Here is a 16,830-nt window from a genome sequence, read left to right as displayed (position 1 = left end):
TCTTGGGACCATCACTTTTCCAGTCACGCTCAATCATCAGGCAAGATTGACAGGGCCGATGGGAAAACTGGACTCCGAGAAGAACGAGTGACCTACGTGGGGCTGAATGAACTGAGGACTAGGATGATAGTGTGTGTATGACTACTTGTCTACAATAGGACTGATTGGGGAAGCCGCTGGGGGCGGGGGGGGGGGGGGCAGGGTGCGGATACCTTAGGAGCTTGGGATGAACATATACACATTCCTATACGTAAAGTGGATAATCAACAAGCTCTTACGACTTGGCACAGGAAACTATACTCAATACTTTGTAATAACCTGTAAGAGAAAAAAAATCTGAAACAGAATCTATATCTATCTATCTATCTATCTACCTATCTTTCTATCTAAATCACTGTGCTGTACACCTGAAACTGCACGACATTATAAATGCTTCCATTATTTCAAACAGAAAAGAATCTCCTAACCTGAGTGAGAGAGAGAGAGAGAGAACAGGACGGATTGTGAAATCTTTTCTTTTCCAGCTACAAGGGAAAATGAAAACAAACAAAACCCAATTTATTTTAAAAGTTGGACATCCATTTGGTGACTTGTACCCTTGTCAGCAAAATGGAATCACTTCTCTTTTTCTCCCTACCTGCTCCGTCCAGAATTCAGAAACTCTCCGTGAGGCTCCTTATTTCTTTGGCAAGAGAGTCACTTGCACGCGTTCCTTAGAGGCCCACGTTACGTTTCCATAAAACGGGAATACACACTTGTGGATATGAGATTCTGGTGCTATTCATTTTCCTTAGGGTGTTGCTTTTCACCTGAAAACCGGACTGGATCCTGAAGTCTTTCAAGTTGCCCCCAATATCTGGCTACAACTCTCTCCATGAATGTTTCCCACTTTCGCCCACCCTTTTGACTTGGCATCACTGACAACGAAAACGGCCCTTTGCCTGAAGCCCTACAGACCGAAGCTGCAGGACTTGGTGAAAACTTTAGAGACATGGCCACCACAGCTCCTGTGGAAACCATCCTGGTGCCTGTTTCTGTGAGAGCCACTCTGAAAGTCGAACCAAACACCCGACATCATCACAGCCATTTCAAACTGCTAAAGTTGCTTCCACCCTAACATCTACAAATCTTCTTCACTGACACCGCCCCCCACACGCTCCCCCCCCCCCCCCCCCACTGGTTTATAATCGGCTCCAGTGATGGACCTTTGTCTTCCTTTGGTTTCCATACAAGTGCCTCTTAGGAAATAACCTGATTGCTTGCACCACAGGCCTAGTTTTTGGGAGCCCATCAACATCACTGCCTCCTGAGAGGAGATATGATAACTGTTTCACAGAACCGACCTGTTCTCAGAACTCAGAAACAGTTTCCATGAAATGGAGGCCTCTACTAACCTATTTTCTCCCTTTCCCTCCCTCCCCGCCTCCCTCCCTCCCTCCATCTCCCTCTCCCTCACACACACACACACACACACACACACACACACACACACACACACACACACACACAGTCACCAGGTCAGCTTTCAATATGTTCAGAGTAGGCCGCCCCAAAATGTGTCTCCTTGAATTCAAGTCGCTTAAGAACTGGACAGCACAAGACCGGACATTCTGGCCCTCCTTTCTGTCCTCCCACAGCAGAGCACGATCTCAAGTTAAGACGTTTGCTTCCACGCATGTCCGTGATTCTCAAATGGTTTAGTGGGGTTTCCTGGGTTAGGAAAAAGAGGGGACTCCTATTTGCCTGAGACAAGGAGAAGTTCTCACACAACCTTCACCCATCCCTCCCTCCCTCCCTCCCTCCCTCCCTCCCTCCCTCCCTCCCTCCCTGCAGTTTGGAGGGGGCAGCCTAAGGGTGGGGAAATTGGGGAAGGAAAAAAAAAAGCCGTTCGATAAAGGGGAGCTCGAGGCAAAGTCAAAGGCTCCCGATCTGACCGGAGAGCATTCTGCATTTGAATGAAGCGATTGAACAAGGCCCTGCGGAATGAAGCGTCCGGACTTCCCCTCCCCCTCTCCCGGCAACTATCAGCCCTGGCGACTTGGGAAGGAGCGAGCGGTGGAGAAGCGGGCGGGGGCGGGGGCGGGGGCGGGGGCGGGACCAACAGACAATAGCCGCTGCCTGCCTGCCTGCCTGCCGGGCTGAGGCCTGAGGGCTGCGGGCCACGCTGGTTTCTGCAACTCAATCCCTTCCAGGAAGCACCTGTGATGACTGCTTGGCAGGGAATGGTCAAAGCTGAACTCTCTTGGCCTATTTCTGAAAAAGGCCTGAGTCTCAGCTACGACAGATTTTCTGGATTTCTTGGCCCATGCGCAGACCCGCACCCTCCCATCCTGTCAGATCCTTTGTACCCACACCTCCCCTGGGAGAGTTCGTTGGCCTCGTCTGGAACATGAACAAGCAAAACCAAACATAGTGTGACATGATGTATTGGTCTTTATTGAAAAGAAACGTGCTCCTCTCGCACACCTGAGGGCAGGAAGCAAAGGCACGTTCTCAGCAGGACGGGGGACAGGGAACCCGAACCCAGGCCGGTCAGCAGTGGCCCCCTGCCCCCCACCGCCCCGCCCTCCCCATCCCCGTCTCTCCCAGGCCCACGTGGGGCCTCCCTTCCCTGCCTCTCTCTGTGCCCCTCGTCTCCAGCTCCCCCAGCCCAGCTTCCGCACCCCCCCCCCCCCCCCGGCCCCGGGAAGGGGAGGCATGTCTGTCCCAGCTCCAGTTCTGATATTTCACTTGTGAAACTTCCCTAGGCCCAGGTGCCAGCTTGCCGTCCTGCTGCTTCATGTCCGTCTCTATCAGCCATGCCCAAAGGGCACGGGAAATTATGGACAGCAAATAGCACACCTAGACGGTGTGTGCGTGGGGGGGGGGGGTGTCCCTTCTCCAGGAAGCAGTGAGGGAACAAAAGGAGGCCTGGGGGAAGGAGTCCTGGGTGCCTATCATCGCGCCCCCGCCCCCCCACCGCCCCGCAGAGCACCATTCATTTCCATCTCCGCATCTGAAGGACACATAGTCCTGGTTGAAGCAACTTGATGAGGATTCCCCTCCTAACGACGTGACAGAACCTATGAAGAACTGCACTCCTTGAATCCATAAATGCTAACGGGATCCAAGGAGTTTTCCATCAATGGCAGAAAAAGAAATGGTCCTGAACATAATAACTGCCAAGTATTCCTCTAGACGGAGGCATCATTCACTTTTTCTTAACTTTTTTTCTTTTCATGTTTTACAATAAACTGTATATATTTAGAGTGTACAATTTGGTACCCCAATCTTCCAATTCATTCCCCCCCAACCCTCCCCGCTTTCCCCACTTGGTGTCCATATGTTTGTGCTCTACATCTGTGTCTCTCTTTCTGCCTTGCACACCAGTTGATGTGTACCATTTTTCTGCAGTCCACATATATGTGTGAATATACAATATTTGTTTTTCTCTTTCTGACTCACTCTCATTCACTTGTTAACAACAGTAACGATGACGACGACAAGGACAAGGATAAGGACCGGAAAAACAACAACAGAGAGAGCACTGGGCGAGTTTTCCACTTCTTAAAGGAAGGAGGCCGTGTTCCCAGGCAGGTTGGCTCAGCTGCACAGTTCCCTCCGGTGACTATTCCTGGGGGCACCGTCGAGGTGATGCACGAAACACACAGGAGGAGGCCTTCTTGAATGTCCTGCCCAGGAAATGGGGACATGATTCCAGCAGTGGCGATGGCTGCCCTTCTCTTTAGGGTGACACACGGGCCTGATGGCACCGGGCAAACCCTCCCCTCCCTCCCTCCCTCCCTCCCTCCCTCCCTCCCTCCCTCCCACCTACCTTCCTTCCTTCCTTCCTTCCTTCCTTCCTTCCTTCCTTCCTTCCTTCCTTCTTGAGGCTCTTGGCCTCCCCACTGAAAGGAAGAGCCCAGGGCCCAGCAGCAAAGACCTTCTGCTGATCCTTGCCAGGGGGCTCTCATTTTACACACTTGAATAGGATCAGTAGACACCGTCATCTCATGAGAAGCAGAAAATATCATCTAAAAGCCTACTTTCCTGGTGTCTCAGCGTCCAGGGCTCCTCCTTCTCAGGGATCTTGTGCTCTGTAGGGATAATTCACATGCTGGGGGAGTAGGTTCCCAATAGCATCTTATGAAATGGATTACAGGATGTCTTCCTTTGAAAAAGATAAAGATTATTTGGGAAAGTTATTCATATGAAGCACATGGATGATATCCTCTCTGATCTATATATTAGAGTTGACCGTTGAACAACCAACATGGGGGATTAGGGGGGCCGACCCCACACACACCATTGAGAACCCATGCATAACTTCACAGTCCAAGCTCTGTATCGGGGCTTCCACCTCTGGGTACTCAGCAACCAGAGATCCTGCAGTGCCATAGTGCACAGCTATGGAAAACATCCCCTTATGAGTCACACACACACACACACACACACACACACACACACACACACACGCGCGCGCACGTGCTCGAGCGCAGACATCTCAACTTTGTTACCCAAACGTTAGTGGTGTTCGAATAATCTTAGAAGTGATGACTGCTGTCTGATGAAATCAATGGATCCATCAATCAATCTATGACACTACACTTTGTATTTCCTAGTCTCAAAATTATTTGGAATTTGGCTCCTTAGAAGTTTAGCTTGGTCCTTCAAGGACAGTGTCAGTTGGAGAGAAAATAACATTTCTTCAAATCATGGAAGTGAAATAGTCCTGGACGCTTATGTGAAACATTAACATAATTTTTCTTCTTTATTTTATAAGATAACTGGAATTAGGAAGAAAATCTCCTCGTGAAAAACCAGGTGCTACCTTTCCTTGACTGATGATCGAAGAGGAGAAAGCATTTTCTGGGCCCATGCAACTTGAGAGAAGTTCTAACTTTTCTGGAAAAGAAAGATTCCCACCCTCCCCTTGCTCGGCCATGCTAGAAACCTTCCCCTGCCCCAAACTCTGACGTGTCCCCTTGTTTGGCCTCACTGTGTGTCGTCCGTGGGCACGGGAACACACTTGCGTTCCGTAACAGGAGAGCCTATGGAGAAAAGATCTCTGCCCACTTTCATGGGATCTGCATTGCTGGCTAGGTAAACCTAAGACATCAAAAGAAGTGCCTTGGAACACATGCTCCTTCCACACTGGTCACCTCATAGGATTCCTAAATGACTCTGGTTCAGCACTCACTCGACTTGGCTGTGTTTCTGTGCTTCCTGACCTAAAGGATCTATCTGGATATGCCACCCGATAGAAGCTGAAATAAATTCACTTTGGACGTGTGTGAATGCCGTTCATACAGAGAGTGGGGACTGCAGGGAGCTCTTGTGGATAAAGAAAAATGGGGGAACACATGTAGGCGACAGCACATAAAGTATAGAAAGATACACGAAGGTTTCCTTCGTTCGCGGGTTGGGAAGGGGGAACGACAGAACATTCCCTGCTTCTACTCTACGCACGCACGCAGGCAGGCAGGCAGGCAGGCAGGCAGGCAGGCAGGCAGGCAGGCACCGGAGTGGGGTGGGGTGGGGGGAGCTGGCTCCTTACCCCACCCACCAGGGACGCGTGCGCGTTTAAAGAGACCAGGAGGAACGTGGTGGCGGTGGCGATGAGGAAGGAGGACCACGTTCAAGGTGTGGATTTGCGGTGAGGGCTACGTGAGGTGACTAAGAACTCGGTGCAGTGAGCGGCCCATACAAGGACAGAAGCGATGGTCCCCTAATGCTTGCAGGGCCTGGCCAGGAGCATGAACGGGCGCCCGTGTCCCCAGGTTGGCATCATGACACTAGTTCATCCCTGTGAAACAGGATGTGTTTTCTGTGTTCTCCTGTCTTGACAAACACACGTCTTTACCTGTGTCTCCGTACAACGACGGTCTCTGCGTGACAGTCGGCAGAACATCCCCAGGGACAATTATCACAGAGACCTGAGGTTCTGCTTGGCTGGCAATGCTTGTGTGAATACTGCAGTGAGATACAGACAGACAGACAGACAGACAGACAGACAGACAGACACACACACACACACACACACACACACACACACACACACACACACCCCTACGTATAATTATGTGTATTTAATACGATATCTGTATTGATTTTCTGTCTCAGATGACGAATGATGCTGTCAGCCTCATGATTTTCACACAGGGTTTCTGTGTGTGTCCTACTGTCGGGACAACATAGCCGGTCTGTGTCATGGAAGCAGAGACACCGTGGGAGTCACAGGAATGAAGACCTCGTTCTAGGAACTGGACCTTCCAGAGGCCTGGGAGCAGCTGGGCAGGGCAGGGCTGGGCTGGGCTGCGGAGGAGGGGAGGGGAGGGAAGGCTGTGGCTCTCAGTCCTCTGAGTGCCCGGTGGCAGTGGCGGAGGTGGCAGTGCCGATGGAGCTGTCAGCGCCCACAGGGAAAGGTAGCCACCGATGTGCGGGGCCACAGGGGAGACATGGAGAGACTCGGGGGAAGGCACAGCTGTCCCTCGGTGGATCTGCGGCCAGGCAGCCAGGAGTGGCCTGGGCCACTGTCGTCCAGGGGGCACCAGCTGGGAACACTAGCCAGACGCAGGGCGGCGGGGGTGGGTGGGTGTGTGTGTGTGTGTGTGTGTATGTGTGGATGGACAGCCTTCCACCCTGCACCTCTGTGCCCACCTGTCACCGTGTGGGATGGCGACAGCCTGCAGAGAGCCTTGGCTGTGGCTTCACTTCCAATGCCTACATCCCATCCAGCGTTCTCTTCGCACCAGCCCTACCCTGGGGTCGCACGGGGAGGGGGAGACTCAGAAAGGCGGTTCCCAGGCTGCCCCCGCATGGAAGTCACATGAGCCTCCGGACATGGCCGTGCCACGTCAAACACGCGTCTGGAGGTAGGTCAGACTTTACATTGTGTTACGGTTTGTTTTCTTGGGAGAAGTTGTGTCTCTTAGGCCAGGAGCAACTGGAATTGTCGGTCAAAGTCCTCAGGCAGCCCTTTGACTTGGAGGCCGAGCACAAGTTTGACACGGTATGTTTCCGGTGACATGGAATTGCAGATGGCCCACGAAGCATGCTCTCGGCAATACTGCCAAGCCTGTGGTCTCACAGGGGACGGTCTCCTCGACCGAGATGTCACCATCTCGGGAGTCCGCACCTGGAGCGACACGGTGACCTCAGGACGGGCGCCCTGTCTGTGCGCCCCATCCGGATGCGCGTGGACGGGAATGGAGCAGCTCTGGGAACGGTGGACGATGCCAGCTCTTGTTCTTCTGCTCTGCTGCCTGCCGTGCACGGCTGTGGAGAGGGACGCGCCGCTGTGGAGAGGGATGAGCCGAGTCCAGTGTCTCTGAACCCACCCCAGGCAAAGAGGAGCAGGACAGTGGGTGTGGGCCCTCCCTCGTGTGTGGCCAGGATCCTGTGCGGGGGGAGAGTCCCTGGCCCTCCCGCTGAGAGGAAGGTGCGAGAGGTGGATCGGCGGCGGCGTCTTTCCTCGGGGCCCCAGAGCTTCTGCGGCTCCGATCTCCCCTCTTCACAGTTCTAGTTGGCGCCCGCCCCAGCACAAACCTACCTGAGAGCTTCCCTGGTATCCGGAAGCGATGGCTTTGTGTTTTGAGGACGCAAGGGGAGAAAGAGCTGAGCAAAGCTTTTCCCTGGAACCTGAGTGTCTATGGGTGTGTCTGGCCCATCACCAGCGAGCGTGCTGAGTGCCACTTCCTGAGGGCAGGTGCTCTTTAAGGAAAGTATGGCTTCGTATCTTTGTGACACGCAGGCCCTTCTAGAATGTGGAGCGAGTTTCTCAAGAATCCCAGCAGAATCCCAGGTGCTGTGGAGGCTAGGGCCTCAAAGGTCCGGCTCCATCCCCTCTCTCCATCCTGGCCTGGCCTGGCCTGGCTGGGCCCCTAAGGACCCTGCTGGCCTCTAGAGTGGCCCCTGCTTCTCGGTTGGTTTCCACGCTGCTGCTCACAGAGCCATCTTCTCCAAAGGCAGCCGACCGCCGTATTCCTTCCGTGGAGGCCTGGCACGGCTCTCCTCGGCTTGGATGATAGCATGAGAGGACTGACAAGCTGGGTCCTTCCTCCAGGGCTGACCTTTTACAAACTCCGCCTTGAAGAGGGGTAAAGTCAGCATGTCATTCTCACGTGTAAGATGGGACCCGAGGGGCCCGTTCCTAGCTCTACCACTTGGGAGAGTGGGGGACTCTTCCGTCAAGGAAACGGAGAGCTCATACTTGATGGTGCGGTTGTCAGAAGCCTTTTTCTAAGCCTCCCCTGGCCCCACCGTGTCAGAAAGACGTGTCCCTCCACCTGCCGGGGACTTGATGAAGGAGAGTCACTCTGGTAGAAGTACCCGAAGCTCGATGACTTCACTGCCGTCTCCCTTTCTCTGGCACGGGCCCGCCCCTGGAGGAGCCCTGTCTTCACCTGGCCGTGACGGCACCGCTCAGGGGAGCTGGAGACAGGACCCCAATGAGGGCAGGTGGATGGGAGCCTGTTCAAAATGACCTACACACCCAATCTGCCGTAGACATGGTCCACAGATCGTGGACGTGCCTGTGCCCCCGAAGACATCCGTGTGGCCCCGGGCATCCGGCAGCCATCTTCTCCATGTTCTCCTGACCTGTGCTCTCGCTCTTTTCTCCGGAGCACTCGCCTGATGATTCGTGGGGGCATGAAACCCCAGCTGGCAGGAGCCAAATGATCTTCCCAACACAAGGGAAAAGAAGAGGTGGGGTCCCGCATCCATCCAATGTTTCTGTGCCTAAGAATGAGTTTCTAAGAAATCTCATCCTCCTTTAGCTCCCTTAACACCCCCCCCACCCCGGCGCCCGCCAGCCCGGGCCATAGTATAGTTACTTTCCCAGATTTCCTCCCTCTCCTCAGCAGAACCGAAGAGATTGTAGGTGTTGCCACTTCTCTGAGTCTTTCTTTGCTTTCTTAGGAGGGCTGCCCCATGTCACGTAAAACTTGGAAGACATACATGCGTGAGCATCTCTCCTTGTGATTCTAACCCAGGGAAGAGCATTTAAAACTCGAAAGGAGGCAAACTAGGGTTCAGGCACCCAGAGTTGAGCTGGGTGGCCACTGGGAAGAGAGTTCCAGACCCCTTCCTGTTTGGGGGAGGGGGAAATCTCCCCCTCTGCCCCTCTTGAGTCCTCGTGGCTGGACTCATCCTAACATGGACTCAAGGCGGATAGAGGAAGCGGGAGCGGGAACACGTGTTCGTTTGTTGTTGTTGTTGTTGTTTTACCTTCTAGCCGTGAGAAGTGGCTGAGGCGGGCAGCTTTTCGACTGTGTAGACCAAGGGACAGTACATGTGTGAGACAGGGATCAGACCGAGAGACTTAGCTTTCGGGTGCGCCCTGAGGGAAGGAAGAATCTAAACAGAGTTTGGGCTTGGGGGGGGTCCCTGAAAGAAGTCACAGTGTCTGTCTCCCTAGGCTTCTCGGCCCCAATGAATTCCCTACTTTGGGGATCGGAGCGTCCTCCTAACTCCAGGTGCAGATGCAGGGAGTGCGCCTTTCACCCGAGAGAGAGATGGATGTCTCGCTTTCAGGGAGACACAAAGAAGAGCCCGAGGGTCCCTCTTGTGTTGGCCGCCTGCTTGAGGTCACCGTCACGCCAAATGATCACTGTGCCACGGAGGTGCATTTTGGCGTGGCCTATCCTGGGCTCCACAGCCACCTCCCTGAGAACGGGTATGGTCAGAACCGTAGGAAGCTCAAGGGCGCCGCCAGCCGGTTTCAAAAACGTATCTGTCAGCACCTGCTGGCTGCAACCGCGAGGTTTGCAAGTGCCCTCCGCATAATTCTCCCCCTCCCCCGCAACGACGTCATCACTTCCAATCCTGGCGAACAATGTATGGAACCTTTGCTGGGGTTTTCGTTTGTTTCTCTTTTGTGGGGTTTCTCTCTCTCTCTCTCTCTCTCTCTCTCTCTCTCTCTCTCTCTCTGTCTCTCTGTCTCTGTCTCTGTCTCTGTCTCTGTCTCTGTCTCTGTCTCTCTCTGTCTCTCTCTCTCTGTCACACGCGCTCTGATGTTCGGGGCCTAATGGGAGAAATGAAATCAAGCGAGGGGTTTTGCCCTCAGGTTGCCTTGGTCTCGGGTTGACTTGTGTGCGCTGAGAAAGACGGCCTTTACTGAAGGCCCTGCGCAGACTTTTTGACACCCCCGATCCATGGAATCCTGAAGCTGTGGAACCTAGAAATCTTTCGGTCTCCTTTTGATTTGGAAATCTTCTCCTTGACAGAAAGAAGCCCATTTAAAAGAGAAAAAGAAAAAGTGGAACTGCATGAGCAGATCGGTTTTTAGATCTCAGCCGGGCGGCTGCCCGGTTCTCTGGGGAGAACTGTCTTCATCTTGCAAATCTGTACACACAGCCCACAGTGGCCTGGGATGGAGGCCAGTGGACTGGATTGGGCAGAACCTGAGACCAGAGGAAAGAGAAAAAAAATAAGAAAAATGGTGGTGGTGGTTGGGGGGAGGGGGAAGAGGTCTGCTTTGAAAAATAGGAACTGCTGGCAGGGCTCCCTCACCCCCACCCCCCCACCCCAAAGTAGGACTGTGTATCCAGGCGTAGAAATGATACTGCGCCAAGAAGGCAAGCGCTGTTGAGACTGCTGTTCCTATGATGTTACAAACCGAAAGCGATGCTTTCTGGTCGAGGCTCTCCATGACAATCTGCTAAGCAAATCACACGTTGGCTGTTTTGGACGTTCTCTGCAGTTTTCATTGGGAGTGAGGAAGAGCCGTTTGTACATGTTTTGATACAATGTTTTGAATGCTGTGGGACCATGGTATGTTTCCGCCGTGGATGAACAAGGTTGCCTTTTCCAGCTTCCGCTTGCATGGTCATTTCCTGGTCCTGACGACCCCCCCGCCCCAAGTGAGGGAGGCCTGTGTGTCTTTGTGTCCATTTAGAAGGGTTGGTGCTTGATGCCAGCATGATATCCAAATCTTGATTTTGGACTTACCAAACTACTGTTGGGAGTTTGTTTCTTGTCTTAATCTCCCTTAACTCTTGCAGTCACCTGAGTGTCCACTCTTGATTTCGCGTCTCTCTCTGCCTCTGTCTCTGTCTCTCTCGCTCTTTCCTTTTGTTGATTTCTTCAAGGCAAGCCATCTTTTTCCTCCTCCTCCTCCTCCTCCTCCTCCTCCTCCTCCTCCTCCTCCTCCTCCTCCCCCCCCTCCTCCTCCTCCCCCACCACCCTCCTCTTCCTCTTGCTCCTTTCTCTGCCCCCCTCCCCCCTCCCTCCCTCCTCCCCCCGCCCTTTTAAAATGGAAGTCTAACAGACTGACAAGAGTATATTGGTTTTCAGGTGTATACCCTAGCGAGTGGCTATGTTTACACATGGCCCAGGGATCTCCGTGATAAGTCTCGTTACTGTCTGTCACCATTCGATGTCATGACAGTAGGATGGACTCTATTCCGCCTGCTGTACATGACATCCTGCGAGTGAGTTGTTTATTTCATAACTAGAAGTGGGCACCGCTTCCTCTCCCTCACCTATTGCACTCGTCTCCCTCTTCCCCCCTCCCTCCCTCCTCTGGCCACCCCCCATTTGTTCCTTTTAGGTGTCGAGGAACCTGTTTGCGGTTCCTTCTTTGTGTTCATGTGTGTGTATTGCTGTGTACGTTCTTCACAGACATGATAGTCTCGCGACCTGAGGTATCTTGTGTAGCGCAATACCCTCTGGGTCTCTCCATGTTTCCGCGGATGGCAAGACCTCATTCCCTGGTAGGGTTGAGTCATAAACGCGCGCGCGCCTGTGTGTGACTAGGTAGAGACGTATGCACACAGAGAGCGCTATCGGTATGTCCCTAACTATGGCTACATAGGGATAGGTGTGGATACACATACACGTGTATGTATGTGTCACCCTCACCCCCTCGGTGGGCACGTAGTGGAGTTGCTGGGTCACGTGGTAGTTGTTGGTGCAGTGCTTTCAGGGACTTCTGTGCTGTTTTCCGTAGTGTCATCTGTTGTCGGGGAGCCATTCTGTCAGGCGCCAGGTGATATCTCTGAGTCCTCCAGCATGACATGGTGGTGGTCTCTCTCAGCGTGAAAAATAGGTGTCCCGTCAGGAGCCACTTTCCTCTGCCGTTTGGAACTTGCTGTCGCGATTCCAGATCCTGGGCCTGGCCGTGTATGCTTGTGCAGAGAAATGCCAGCGCTTTCTATCATACCCTCCATTTAAAAAAAAAATGGTTCTGTATTTGATGGGCTGCGTTGGGTCTTTTTTTGCTGTGCGCGGGCTTTCTTTCCGTTGCGGTGAGTGGGGGCTCCCCTTCGTTGTGGTGCGCAGGCTCCTCATTGCCAGTGGCTTCTCTTGGTGCGGAGCACGGGCTCCAGGCACGGGGGCTTCAGGAGTTGCGGCACATGGGCTCAGTCGTTGTGCCTCACGGGCTTCGTTGCTCCGCGGCATGTGGGACCTTCCTGGAGCAGGGATCGAACCCGTGTCCCCTGCAGTGGCGGGCGGATTCTTAAGCAGTGCGCCAGCTAGGCAGCCCCAGTTGTTTCTTGTATTTCAGGGAAAGGTTTCCTTTGGCTTTTGGTTTTGTCCCCGCCCCCACCCCCCAAGAAAGGTACTGTTGGTTGCTTTGTTGACAGTGGAAAACTGTGTTGCGGTTGCTGTTGGAGTGGTGGGGGTCGTCGTCCTTGTTGCTTTGTTTCCTTTGTGGGCGTTGTTTTCTGTTGGTTTTTTCTGGCTTTGTTTCCTTGTGGATGAAAATGCCTGGTCTTGGTCTGCTCTGTTCAGGCCTCCTGCCCACTTTCCCCATCGGGTTGCTTGTTCTGGGGGGGCTGCGTTGCATGAGGCCTTGCCCTGTTTTGGACAGGAACCTCTTATGGGACATGCTTGAGGTTTTCAGATGCGTGTGTGTGTGTACGTGTACACGTGTGTGTGTCTGTGCGTGTACACGTGTGCATATCGACGTGCGTGTGAGAGTATAGATTTGACAGGTACAGGTTGCACTTTGACCTTTTCGTCCCCACCAAAATCAAACCAAGCCAAACTATTGATTTTGGTGGGACGACAGGTCACTGTGAACCTTTACTGTAAATCTCTCTCTCACACGCACGCGCGCGCGCGCGCGCGCACACACACACACACACACACACACACACACACGCACGCACGCACGCACACTCACCACGTTGCATTGTGTAGATGTCCTGGAACGCGGTTTCTTTAGTGGATGGCTGTTGACTCGCTGCTCCCCGCCCCCCTGCCCCCGCCCGCCGGTGACTGTGGTCAGTCCATTTTGAAATCCACGTTCTGACCTCAAGGGCATGTTCCCCACCCACGCACCCATGTGTTCTCTTTGGACTTTGTCGCGGTCTGTGCGGAAATAGATGTTTGTTTCCATTTGTGTGGGGCCAGAGTGTATGTTTACTTTCGTTTCTAGCTTCCGGGCTCTGCGTATCAGCTTTCCAAAGCCCTTCCCCGTGCCAGAAGGGATGAGTTCCTGCGTCGTTCTCTGAGCGCTTGCCTGGTTTCGTTTCGCTGGTCCCCGCCTTCCCTCCCTCCCTCCCTCCCTCCCTCTCACCCTCCGGGGAGCTGGGGATCTCGCTTGTGGCACTGTGGGCGTCTCCGTGGAATTCCCCGCGCCCCCCCCCCCCCCCATGGCCTGGAATCGCGTCCCCTTCCAGGCAGCCTCCCGGCGGCATCTTGCCAGCTACCCCCGCCCCCGTGTGCTGCCGGGGATCGGGACGCGCCGTGTCGTGTCGTGTCGTGTCGTGTCGGGCCGGGAGCTAGCTCCGAGGCGGACCCCTCGGGGCCGCGCGGGACGCCCGCCCCGCTCCGGGAGGAGCTCGGGCGTTTGGGCGGCCCGGCGCTCCGGCGTCCTCGGTGGCCGGCCGGCGACCGGGATCCGGCCCGGGGACGTTCGAGCCGGTTGTCGGGCGCCACCTGGCGGCCGCTTTTATATTGTCCCTTCCCTCCGGAGCTCCGGCGACCTTGTCGAGGGCTGTGACTCAGCCGCCGGGCCCGAAGCAGAGTTCCGGGAGGCGGGCGACGCTGGTGCTGGCAGCCCCGGTGGCGCCGAGGCGTAGGCGCCTCCTGCTGTCGCCTGAGATTGGGCCTGCAGATCTATGGGGCTGTGACTGCCGCCGCGCTCCCGAGCCGGGGCTGAGGGGCCGCCTGGCCGGGTCGACCAGCATGCGCCCGTGCCCCTCCGGCCGCGGGAACCCATGTCGGGTCGTGCCGCCGCGGTGGGAGAGGAGAGGGTCTGCCGCGCCCGGAGCGCCTGGGACTTGGTGGCCCGGCCTTCTCCTGGGCCGCCCTTGGGAGCGTTCGTTCCCCGACCCCCCCCACCTCCCTTTCCCGGTGCCCCCCGCGTCCCGCTCCGGAGGTGGGGACCGGCTCGGGCCGAGCGTTGAGGCCGGTGGAGGCCGCCACGGGCTCGGTGGTGGACGCGCGTGCGTCCCGGTCGTCAGATGCTTTCGGGCCGATGGTTTTCCGAGCCGGACTCCAGAGGTGAGGACCGGCCTGGGCCGCCAGCGGTGACCCGGAGAGGCTGGCCCGGGCCTGGGTGCGTTGCCCCGTGGGCTCCGGGCGTCTCCCTGGAGAAATGGGTTCAAGTCCCGATGGGTCCGGAGACGTGGACGGACCGGCCCCTGCTCGCGCAGGTGGCCGGCGAGGGTGCACCCGGCCTGTCAGCGTGCCCGCGTGGGTCCCGGTCGTCGGACGCGACTTTGTCTCCCCCCTCCGCTCTCCACCCCGAGTCCGGGCCGGGAGGTGGGGACTGGCGCGAGCCATACTGGGTGGCCCGGGGAGGGGCTCCCGGGCCCGGGCGTGGTCCCTCATGGGGCCCGCTCATCGGAGGCGGCTCGGAGGGGTGCTGTGTTTCTTTCTTGGAACCAAGTCCTGGCCCGGAGACTCGGATGGACCGGTGCCTGCCCGCGTGGGGGGACCGGGGAGGGCGTCCCCAGCCCGCTCCCTCTCCCCCGTGTCCCCGGCCCACTCTGCCACCCCTCCATCCCCGGGTCGACCAGGTGGCCCCGGGCGCTCCGGGGCAAGTGTGGATGGGGAAGTGTTGGGGGCAGGTGGCCGGACCGAGGTTCCGGGGGCCCCCGTGAACCTCGTGGGTGGGCCCCGCTGTCGGGCGCGATGATTTCTTCCGCCGGAAATGGGGCCTTTTTGCCACCAGATAGGTGCTGACACGGTGTTCTTCTGCGTCTGTCGCCGATAGACGCTGGGGCTCCGGACGCGGGCAGGACTCCGGGCGGGGGGCGGCTGTCTGACGCCCGGCTCGGTCCTTGCCGCTTGAGCTGCCCGCTTGGGCCTGCGCGCCGGCTCTTGCGTGCGCGTCCGGCTGCCCCGACCCGCGGTGCCGCCTCCGGCCTCTGGCTGAGCCCGAGGGCGGCGGGGCCAGGTGGCGTCGGGTGCTCGACCCTGTGCGCTGCCCCCGCTGCAGGCACCCGGTGGTGAGTGGCCGGCACGACCCCACCCCACAGGCTCTGTGCCCCGTGTCAGGCGTTCTCGTTCTGGGGTGGCTGGCTGCTCTTTGCCCGAGACGAAGGGGCGCCGGCGAGGCGGAAGCGGGCCTCCGTGTGATGGGTCTTCGCCGTGCCTCCCCTGCGGGCCTCCCCCGCCGTGGCTTTAGGCTGGGTGGGTCAACCGATTGATGTGGTGGTGCCACGCTCCGCTGGGCTGGGCCTAAGCCGTGCCAGACGAGGGACGGACGTTCCTGGGGGACGGGACCGCTCTTCTCGTTCTGTCCGCGGGCTCCTCGCCTCTCTTCCGCCCCGCCTGCCGGGGTGTGCGGAAGGCAGGGGTGCGGCCTCCGGCCCCGAACCCGCGGTCTCCCGCCCCCGCCTCCCAGCGTGGGCGGGGACCGGGGTCCTCGGACGCAGCAGACGCTCTCGCTGTGCCTCTTTGGCGTACGCCTCGCGAGCGGCCCTCCCCGCGGCGGGGAGGGCCGCCCCGCCGCCACGCTGCGCGCCCCCCGTCGGTGTGCGAGCGTGCCGCGCCTGGCCCTCCGTGGTGCTCCTGGAGCGCTCCAGGTCGTCCCTCAGGTGCCCGAGGCCGAGCGGTGGTGTTGTTCCCCTTTCCCAGCGTGTCCCTCGGGTCTCCGCCACCGTGGCGGGTGCCGTGAGCGGCTTTCTCTTGGGGGGGTCGAGACGGTAAGGGAGGTGCGCCCGCCTGTTCCCCCCGGCGGTGGGGCCAGGGGCCGCCTCGTTGTGCTGGTCCTCAGCGGCGTGCCGTGGGGGCCTGAGCTTGGCCGAGCGCACGCCCCGTGTGGTCCCCACTACGTGGGGGGCTGCGCGCGGGCGTGGGAGCGATCGTGGGGGCCGGGGCCTGTGAGAGAGGGGGCTGTGTCACGCATCTTGGGCGTGCTCCCCCTCGAGGGCCCGAGGGGCGAGCCCGAGGGCAGCAAGCCTTACCGAGGTCGTGCCCCGGCCCTGGCCGCGAACGCTCCCGTGGGCCGTGTGCTTACCCATATCGCAGACCCCCTCCCCTCCAGGCGACTGGAGGAGGTGTAGGCGGCTCACGGAAGCGCCTCTGCGGGCCCGAAGGAGAGGCGCTGAGTGGGGGATGACGCGCCCTCGGTGAGAAAGCCTTCTCTAGCGATCCGAGAGGGAGCCTTGGGGTACCGAACCCCCCAGCTGCCGCCCCTCCCAAGTGTGCAGTGGCCACCGTGGCGACTGCCAGAGCACGTGGGTAGACCCCCTCGCCTCCGCGGGAGGGGTGCGCCGGTCCCGCGGTGGGGCCGAGCGCCGCTCTTTGCCTACCGTGGCCCGCGCCTCCCCCCTCCGAGTCGGGGGAGGGTCCCGCCGGGCCGAGCCGAGCCGGTGTCCGAGGCGCGGGGTGGCGTGTGTGCGTGCGGGGTCGCTTCCGTTGGCGAGCCCGGAGGGGGGGACCCCCCCG

This window comes from Hippopotamus amphibius, chromosome 15 (assembly GCF_030028045.1).
Source record: "Hippopotamus amphibius kiboko isolate mHipAmp2 chromosome 15, mHipAmp2.hap2, whole genome shotgun sequence".
In the NCBI taxonomy this organism is placed as follows: Eukaryota; Metazoa; Chordata; class Mammalia; order Artiodactyla; family Hippopotamidae; genus Hippopotamus; species Hippopotamus amphibius.
Note: the sequence above shows the minus strand (reverse complement) of the source record.